This window comes from Mus musculus, chromosome 8 (genome assembly GCF_000001635.26).
Source record: "Mus musculus strain C57BL/6J chromosome 8, GRCm38.p6 C57BL/6J".
NCBI classification, from domain to species: domain Eukaryota; kingdom Metazoa; phylum Chordata; class Mammalia; order Rodentia; family Muridae; genus Mus; species Mus musculus.
Window position 1 is genome coordinate 36,155,775 of NC_000074.6, and position 9,310 is coordinate 36,165,084.

General features: G+C 44.3%; 1 long non-coding RNA gene across 1 annotated transcript; it reads left to right on the forward strand.

Annotated features, from left to right (window-relative positions):
• Positions 1-235: 235 nt before the first annotated feature.
• Positions 236-5,260, forward strand: Gm38414 (predicted gene, 38414). Its single transcript, NR_151736.1, has 4 exons — positions 236-437; positions 553-634; positions 3,973-4,072; positions 4,157-5,260. It is a non-coding gene; the product is annotated as a predicted gene, 38414 (long non-coding RNA).
• Positions 5,261-9,310: the final 4,050 nt, after the last annotated feature.

Genomic DNA, 9,310 nt, shown 5'->3' on the forward strand with positions numbered 1-9,310 from the left:
CATTGTTAAGGGGAGATGGAGGCCGTTGTGTCCTTTTGGTAGGCGAACCATTTCTAAGCAACACCCAGCTTGTAGTGTCCCTACAAAGGAGCTTTATACTGGGGCACAGGCCTGGGGGCAGGGTGTATTACTCTGCTGGGGGGTATTATCACATTCCAGGGGACAGCCCTGTGAGGTCTGGAATTTCTCTTTTGTGGACAGTTCTCTGAAGGGGCAAAAAAGGAGGCAGAGAGACACTTAATATTCCGAGTGTGGTGCTGTTAAGAGCATGCGGGAGCCCTGGGAAAGAATGCTACAATGTGTGGTGTCTGTGTGTCTGTAAGTGGATACCACTCCCTTTCGTGATCAGAAAATGATCTAACATTCACGTCGTCTGTCTAGCTTTCACTGGAGTACCCCTGCGGTCTGTGGACCAAAACAGGAATTCATTAATACAGGTGACCTACTATGGTTGTAGGAAAAGAGGTTTTACTCTGGTGTCTGATGTGAATACTGGAGAATTATGAATGACATAATAATAATTTCCTTGTTTACCTGCCTTCTCTGCTCCAGAAGACTTAAGCAAGTCTTGGTATTGGAGATATTATTCCACCTCCTTACAGCCTTTCTCTGCTTCGTGGAGAAATCTGTACAGGTAAGCTTGGAGTTTAATAAAAAAAATTAACGTTTACAAACGTTATCCATGTTAGATGGATAAAGAAGGGAGGGAGCATTTAAACCTAGAGTCTGGGTGGGTGCCTGACTTCCACTCTCTGCTCATCTAAGCGCCGATGTACCTACCACATATGTGATTCCGTCTCAGCCTTCCTTCCTTCAGCATTCAGTTCAATGACAGCTAACACCTCTTTCTCTCTCTGAATTCATCTCATTTCTGGATTATTCTTGATCTGGGAGACATATCCTTTTGTCTCACCATAAACAGAACATTTCACTAAGTAGACTGTAAGCCCTGACAGTGCGGTCAGGTCCTAAACAACGATCCCAGTTCCCTAGCCTCTTGCCTTGGACACAGTAGGTATTAAGTAAATGCTGCCTTTCTCATCATTATGACAGAAACAAGTCGAGGTGGGGGGAGATTTCTTTGGCTCACTGTTTCATAACAGCCTCAGTCTGGCACGAACGGAACAAAGGCACAGAAACTGTAGCTCCTCCTATGGCTACAGATCAACCAGGCCCAGAAACAGCATCAGGGGTGGCCTTCAAAGGCCCACTAGTGACTCACTTCTGCCAGCCAGGTTGCCCCTTCTAAGTCCCACAGGTTTCAAAGGGTTGAAAAAAAAAGAACTCATTGCTTAGTGTTACGGGAAATATTTTTAAAAATGCTCAAGGAGGGCATTCAGATTCAACCCAGAACAAATATGTTAGGACGGCTCTGACGGTCAAATGGTTACAGATGATAACTGATAAACAAATGATTCCCCACAAGCCATACCAGGTTTGCAGTGGACAGAGTGCCTTCGTGTGCTTTGTGTCCCTCAATCCCCCTTGGTCTGACAGCATCCCTACATGGTAGCGGGACAATGAGCCCCAGAGGAATTGAATTGCCAGAGAGTCCCATGGTAAGTGGTGAGGCTCAGCCAGAGATGAGGTCTTCCATAATCAGATCCAGCATCATCGTTGTTTCTGACAAGACAGCACACTCCTCAGGACCCACAGACCCCTGTCCTCATGCTAAAGTTGCTCCTTGTTTTTCTCGTCTTGGGCAGCTTCCACTGCAAGGATGACACTGTGACCCTAGCATTTAGGGAGTTAAGGCAGGAGGCTTGCTATGAGTTCAAAGCCAGTCTAGACTGAAGAGAAGACCCTATCTCAAAATAACAACCGAACATTAAGCTCAGATGAGATTTTATATTTTGTTAGGCATGTCGTGCCAACACCTATCTTTCTGAAGCAAACGGCACTGAGATGAACAAGAGAGATGACAGCATACCCAGGAAAGCTTCTTTCTGAAAGGAGAAAGTCCTGTTATACAGCCCAGGCTGGCCTTGAACTCATGATCTCCTGACTCAGCTCCTAAGCTGTTATGGAAAATATTAAATATTTTTACTATTTTTATTGTTAATATTTTATATTTTATTTTTAATATTTTATATTTTAAAATATTTTTTAATATTTCCTGTAACACTAAGCAATGAGAACATAGAAGTGCTGCACCATGCCCAGTTCACACGCTACTTTTATTAGAACCATTTTCGTTTTGTTTTGTTTTGTTTTGTTTTGTTTTGTTTTGTTTTGTTTTTCTAATGATTCTACTAACTTCACGGATGACCTTCCCTCTGGTACCTTGAAGAAACAAAGTTCTCTCTTGGACCGACTCCTCCACCGGAGCCCCTGTTCTGCCACTGTACCTTCTTCCTGTTCTGAGACCCTGTATAGCCTTGTGGGCTGGGTGAGATAGCTCAGCCCTGCCAGCCCCTGTATCAGTCTCTGCTTCTATATTTCCTTACACCCTTGGCAGCAAGCCTGAATTCAAACTGCCTCGATGCCACAGTCAGCTTCCTGAGCATCTCTGCTCTGCCCTCCCCCCCCCCCCCAGGCTTCTCTGTGTTCGACTCCAAGTAGGATGGGAGACCACGTGGTTTCTTTGCCCGGCATGTACGATATGCACAATTTTGCTGCCCACCAAACAGGCTATCTGAACAAAGAGGGGGGGGGGGAGAGAGAGAGAGAGAGAGAGAGAGAGAGAGAGAGATATCCTTGTGCTGTCTAAGCTGTCTGCTTTGTGATCTACACCATGAGATTTTTTTCCGCTGGAAATCTTAGTGTTATTACTATGCTGAACTTGCTGGATGCTCCTGGCTATGCTCAGACTGTCCCAACTCTCCTAAATATAACCATCCTGGTGCCACTAAACCTGGGTGAGTTCAGAATGCAGAACTTTACGCTGAGAGACATGCTGGACCAGACAGAGACAAAACCTTTAAATATTGTCATTTTAAAGGAATATTGTCATTTTAAATGACCGTTCCCAGTTCAAGAAAACAAAACCCATGTATGAGTTTCCCCAGATTTGGATTTGCATTAAAAGACACACTTTTATTTCTCGGCAGTGACTTGTGCTTTCTTTCAGAGCCCCTCACTGTTCGTTTTTACAAAAGGAATTTGGTTTTCTCTGGCTTCCTGGGACTCCCCGTGCCCTTAAACTGCAGTCGGCAGCGGAGTTCAGACTAACTGCTTTCGTTCCCATTTCTGGTCTTCAGGCCTGTCTGTCACAACGAGCTAAACCCAAACAAACCATTCCAGGGGCCCCCATAAAGCCACGTGAGAGCTATGACAGGAAGAGAGTGGTTTCAGAAACTACTTTGAAGGGACCAGAGTAATCTCTTTAGCCCAGAGCCCTGAAGATCCTGTTGCCAGAAGTACGGATATGATAGCTCAATTCCCCCGCACTCAAGCTTCTTCCTCCTCCTCCTCTTGCTTCCAAATAAATAGCTCTCTGGGGCAGTGATGTCTACATCAAAAGCCACTTGTCACTCAGTGGCCTTCCCAGATGGGAAAGTGTTTGTTTTGGCTGAGAATGACAATTTTCTCTGCATCCGGAGGTGGACTCTCTCGCAGGCCTAAGCAGGGTAAGGTTGCAGCTGCCAGTTCTTCCCAGCTGCCATCCCCCAGAAAGGTCAGAGGAAGTAAAGACAATGAAGGCCGGCTTCCCCAGAGCATGCGTGCATAGGCACAAACGCACGAACCTAGAACTGGAGACTCCCAAAACGGAGCAGAACCTGCTGGCTGAGAAGGCCTTTAATCTCATCTCTGGAGTCTAGTTAGCAACATCAGTGCTTGGCAAACTCTGAGATCTTGATAGAGGGTGAGTACACACATGGAGATCAGAGGACAATTTGTGGAGAGCCCTTGCTTGCCCATTTTGTTGCGGCAAGGTCTTGTTTCTGACACAGAGCAGGGTAGTACCCGACTAGCTGGTAGTTCACACGCTTCTAGATGATTCTCTTGTCTGCACCTCCCTTCTTGTTATAGGAGGAATGGGATAATGGATACCTGCCTCTACAATCAAGCTTTTAGGTCAGTTCTAGGAATTGAACTACAAACAACAGTAACAACAGACACCACTCGTGAGGTAAAATATCCAAATCTTAACTGTTTAACCACTTCGTGCATCCAGAAGACTCCTAAGGAAATGTATTTTCATTCATGTTTGTAGAACATGCCAACCCTGGAGGTCGTCATGTCTTGCCTGGAGATCGTCTTGCCAGTCACGCATCACAATGAGATGACTGTCTGATGTTCTCTGAGGCCTTAGCAGTTGTGGCTATTTTGGTTGATAAAGACTGTGGCTTTGTTTAGTTATTAAGAGCTGTAATAATCTTGGCAAGTTTTCTGAAATCCCTTTTGACACCCCTCAGACACTTTCAGTGGGGTACCACATGACCTCAGTATTCTTAGTGCAAAATACATTTGCCCATCCCACAGTTTATGGGTATCTGGATTTGGCAAAATGATTATGATTTCTATGCATTTATGTGACATATTTTCTTTTATTATTATCTTTAATTGAAAATTCCTACCATGTAATCTGATTATGGTTTTCCCTCCCCCATCTCCCGAACCATCTGACTCTCCCCCATCTCTCTCTCCCTCCCTTTGTTTTTCTCTAGAAAACAAACCAGAATAAGGACAGACAGACAGAAATATGGAAGGAAAGAAAAACATTGACAGAACACAAGAAACACACACATACAAACAAAATCCACAAAAACACGGAATCAGAAGATATAATATGCAAGAAAAAGACAACTAAGATAAAAGGTGCCCTAACAAAGCAATATGGAACGAACAAACAAACAAACAACAAATAAAAAATCAAGTTTTGTGTTTGTGTGTTCGCCATCTACTCCTGAGCATGGGGTGGGGGTGCCCTTAAATGTGCCTTATATATCTAGTGAGACTCCATTGAAGAAAATGAATTGTTATCGATCACTTCTGGGTTAGATCCATTTCCCTTCTCACTATTGGACTCTGTCTAGCTTGAAGCTGTGCAGACCCTATGCATGCCTCCATGCATTATTCTGTGTGTCCATGGCTTTTTCCTTTCAACTATCAGGTGACAGTCCATTGTATGAATGCAGCATAGTTTCCAGTGTTCATTCACTTTTTCTTTTTTAAGCTGGTAGACAAAAACAAATTGTGCCCATTACTTGGGTACCGTGAGTTATCTGATACATGTGCATATTGTGCTGGGATCAAATGACATTAAGGAAATGTATCTCATTAAACAGCCATTACTTCCTTATGGAGAAAGCATTTGAAATATTTTCTTGCAGCTTTTTGTTTTTTCCCTTTTGGAATAGTACATTGTATGTAACCTATCATCGATAGCAACAGTTACAGTCCTCATCATCTTTTGATGAACTCTGTGGCTTCCAGTTTAATGTTTCAATAGGTAAGATGGCCGGGAGCACTCACAGGGAGCACTCACACACACACACAAAGTTTAGTTAGATGTATGCCTTCTTTTCTCCTGGTAAACACATAACAGTAGATAGAATAGGCTTCCAGAGTGGGTGTTAACTGAGCTTTTTAGGGCTTGTGATCGTTTGTATATGCTTGGCCCAGGGAGTGGCACAATTAGAAGGTGTGGCCCTGTTGGAGTAGGTGTGTCACTGTGGGTGTGGGCTTTAAAACCCTCATTCTAGCTGCCTAGAAGCCAGTATTCTGCTCGCAGCCTTCAGATGAAGATGTAGAACTCTCAGCTCCTCTTGTACCATGCCTGCCTGGATGCTGCCATGTTCCCACCTTAATAATAACAGACTGGACCTCTGAACCTGTAACCCAGCACCAATTAAATGTTGTCCTTATAAGAGTTGCCTTGGTCATGGTGTCTGTTCACAGCAATAAAACCCTAGCTAAGACAGGGCTTTATAAAATACTGCATACTTGCATGCAGCATGTTAAAGTTGTTTTATTTTGTTTTGTTTTTTATTTTAACTTTATAAACCTTTATCTGTATTGGGTGTGTGGGTGAAAGGGGCCAATTTCTGGTGATCTATATAAGAAACAGTCATAGAAATGATACAAGCGTTTTCACTTTCCTGTTCCATATCACAAATCATTTTTGGTTTGGTTTGGTTTTTTCACAAATAACAGGTAAACTAATTTACCTTCCTAACCAAAGTTTTGTCTTACTGGTCTTCACACCTCCAAATTCTTTGTTCTTATTATCATTGGCCTCTGTTGTGACCCCCAGCTCTTCCATGAATGTCTTCGGGTAATAGGGAAAGAGGAAGCCAGGGAGGTAGTGAGCCAAGAACCTCAGACTGGGATGACAATAGGAAGGGGCTGTCAAAAGCACCCAGGGCCAATTTCCAGACTTTGATCAGTGTTTCTGCCTAAGCATGGCTTACTTACAACTACTTATGACCGGATCAAAAGATAGTTTTCTATCTCACAGATCACTTACTGTAATCATGGGAATATGCCTGGCTTTCATAATCATTCTGCTTAAAAAAAATCAGTCTGGAAGTTACATTGGAAAGTAATTGCTTATATATTTTCCAGTTTCACAGCCCTCTTAAGACTCTTTTAGAGGTACAGCTTCTGTCTTCCTAGCAGTGACACTCTCCTGTCATAAAAGGTGAAGGACTTTATCATGAATACAACTCCAGGGGCCCCAGGAGAGGAACACCCACTGTCCGCAAATGGTATCTGAGTTTGGTTCTTAGCATGCACATAGTGGCTCACAGCCATCTGTAACTCCATTTCCTGGGGCTATTATATCTTCTTTTGACCTCTTTAGGTATCAGACACACGTGTGGTGCACATACATATACATGTGCACGCTGTGATGGCTATTCTTGGTTGTCAAGTTGACTAAATCTGGAATTAACCAAAACCCAACCATGGGGCACACATGTGAGGGACTTTTGCTTTGAAATGGGGATATCTACTTCTAGTCTGAATCATTGAGGTGGGAAAACACACCTTGAATACAGATCTTTGGAGATGTGAGAACCCACCTCTAATCTCTGCCATGCTTTTGGCTGGAAGCCTATAGAACATGGAAGAAGGAAGCTTTTGCTCTCGGCCTGCTTGCCCTCACCTTGTAACAAGCCCATTCCTTCACTGGCATTAGCGCTGACTTTTTTGGGGGATTCTAGCACACACTGAAGAGCAGCTGAGACATCCAACCTCACAGATGGAACAGTTACTGAATTCTCGGATCTTCCTTTCATAGGCAGCCATTATAGGACTAGCTGGACCACAGCCTGTATGTCGTCATTCTTATAAATCTACCCCCTCTCTCTCACATGTGTGTGTGTGTGTGTGTGTGTGTGTGTATTCTTATTCTACCAGTTCTATTACTCTAGAGAATCCTGACCAATAAACAGGCAAAACATTCATCACAAAAAAAAAACCCAGTTATTTAAAAATGAGGTTTTTAAGGAAATGTATAAAATTTCATGATTTCCCATTAAGGCTAAGTTAATTCAGATTAACATATTTATTCAGAAATTTATTTTTTCTCTTAAATTAAACCACTGCAGCTCTTTTGATGGAAGGCTTAAGTTGAAGTTATAGGTTTCCTCTTCTGTCATCTGTTGTGCTCCACCCTGGAAAGGAACTGGACATAATGACACTTGCTATACATCAGCTGGCCCCAGTGGAGTCCCAAGGGCACAGTGGGTGCCTTCTCATGGATTCTAGGCGGGGGCTAGTTCTCTGATGCTGCCTTCTGTTTTGGTAGGGGGGGGGGCGATCCAAATGGGTGTGGTCTATGTTTGTAGTCACCTCGAAGGCTCTTTCTTGGGGCATATCCTGGGGCACAGGATGAGCTATCTGCAAATGGATTCGCTCAGTCTTAACTTACAGTGAGAGTTATTGAAGTAGATGGGCCACTCTGAGCCTCTATCATCACCATTTATAACGGAGATCAGTAAAGAAGAATGTCCCCCCCCCCTTTTTTTTCTTACTATCACTTCACCTGAAATATCTCTTGAGAATGACTATGTCTAGCTTTTTTTTCCCCTGCATGATGTCAAGGCTATTTGGGAATGGTCAGCTAATATTTTAGCAAGAGTTGGCCCCTAAGCTTCCAACTCTGACAGCAACTTCCTTTTCCCTTTCTCTACCCACATTACCGTTCTCCTGTTCTCTCTGGTTTCCCTGGGTTCTCTCTCACCTTGTGCCCGTGGGAAGGCGCTTCCACCAATTGAAAGACTCCCAGAGAATTCCCCCACCCCGGGGGATTTCCCAGCTGAGTCCCGAGTCCTTGGCTCTTCCAGGTGGCCAACTCTTCCGGAAGTGGTTCATTTCCTTTCAGGGTCTGCCCACCTCTCAATGCAGAGCGGCAGATCCAAGATCCTAACCCAGGGGCTAGCAGCTGAAGAGGAAATTTCTTCCCACGCTTAGTCTTTCCCAGTCTTGTTAGAGTGGAGCAGCAACCCTTGATTTTTTGACCATACCACTGCCACTGCTGCTTTAAGTGCCTGTTGTGGCCAGGTCCTTTGGAAATAGTTGGAGACAGATGCCATTAACTCTGTTCAAAATGTGGACGGAGGAGGATGGGATGAAAGCCAAGCACTGCATCCTTGGGTTCTATGATGACTCAGAGGCCAGATGATGACCCAGACTTTCGTCATCTTATTTGGACTGTCATCTGAATCAGCAGAACCCAGTGTGGCCTTTGACTCAATCCAGCCTTTTCCTGTTCCTTAGAGGGATACTATGTATGGAGATTTATGGAAACAACTGATAAATATATGTACCTACCCCTTTCCCCATAGCTAACAAACCTTCCTGGGACTCTTCACAAGGTTTTATTAGCCCCTTTCCACTACATACATGACTGTGATAAAAGAAATGCCCACATTACAGTTCTCCTGTTCTCTGTGGTTTCCCTGGGCTCTCACTCACCTTGTGCTCGTGGGAAGGTGATTCCACTAATTGAAAGACTCCAAGAGAATTCCCCCCACCCCGGGGATCGAACCCTATGTTCTATGGAGGTTCCCCCACAGTGACCCAGAAGCCCCAGAGCCCTGATTGAGTGAGCTCCCTTTCTGGCATCCAGATTCCACCTGCTTAAGGTTGCTCACTGTTCTGTAGCCATCTGGTCCCCCCATAAGGGGAAATGCTCAGGCCTCTGAGAAGGTGTCACTTCCACAGTTCCCAGGAAAACTGCCTTTTCTTAGAACATGCTTGTGAAAGGTGAGGCAACAAGCCAACAGTGGTCATGCACTAGTACCCTGTGGAGTGAGGCTATGGGGACTGCTGAACTTAGCTCAATGGAATGTTCCGGGTATCACTCCTTCCAGTCAAGGTTGAAGACGAGGTCTGTGAGTCAGAATCAAGACAGATACAT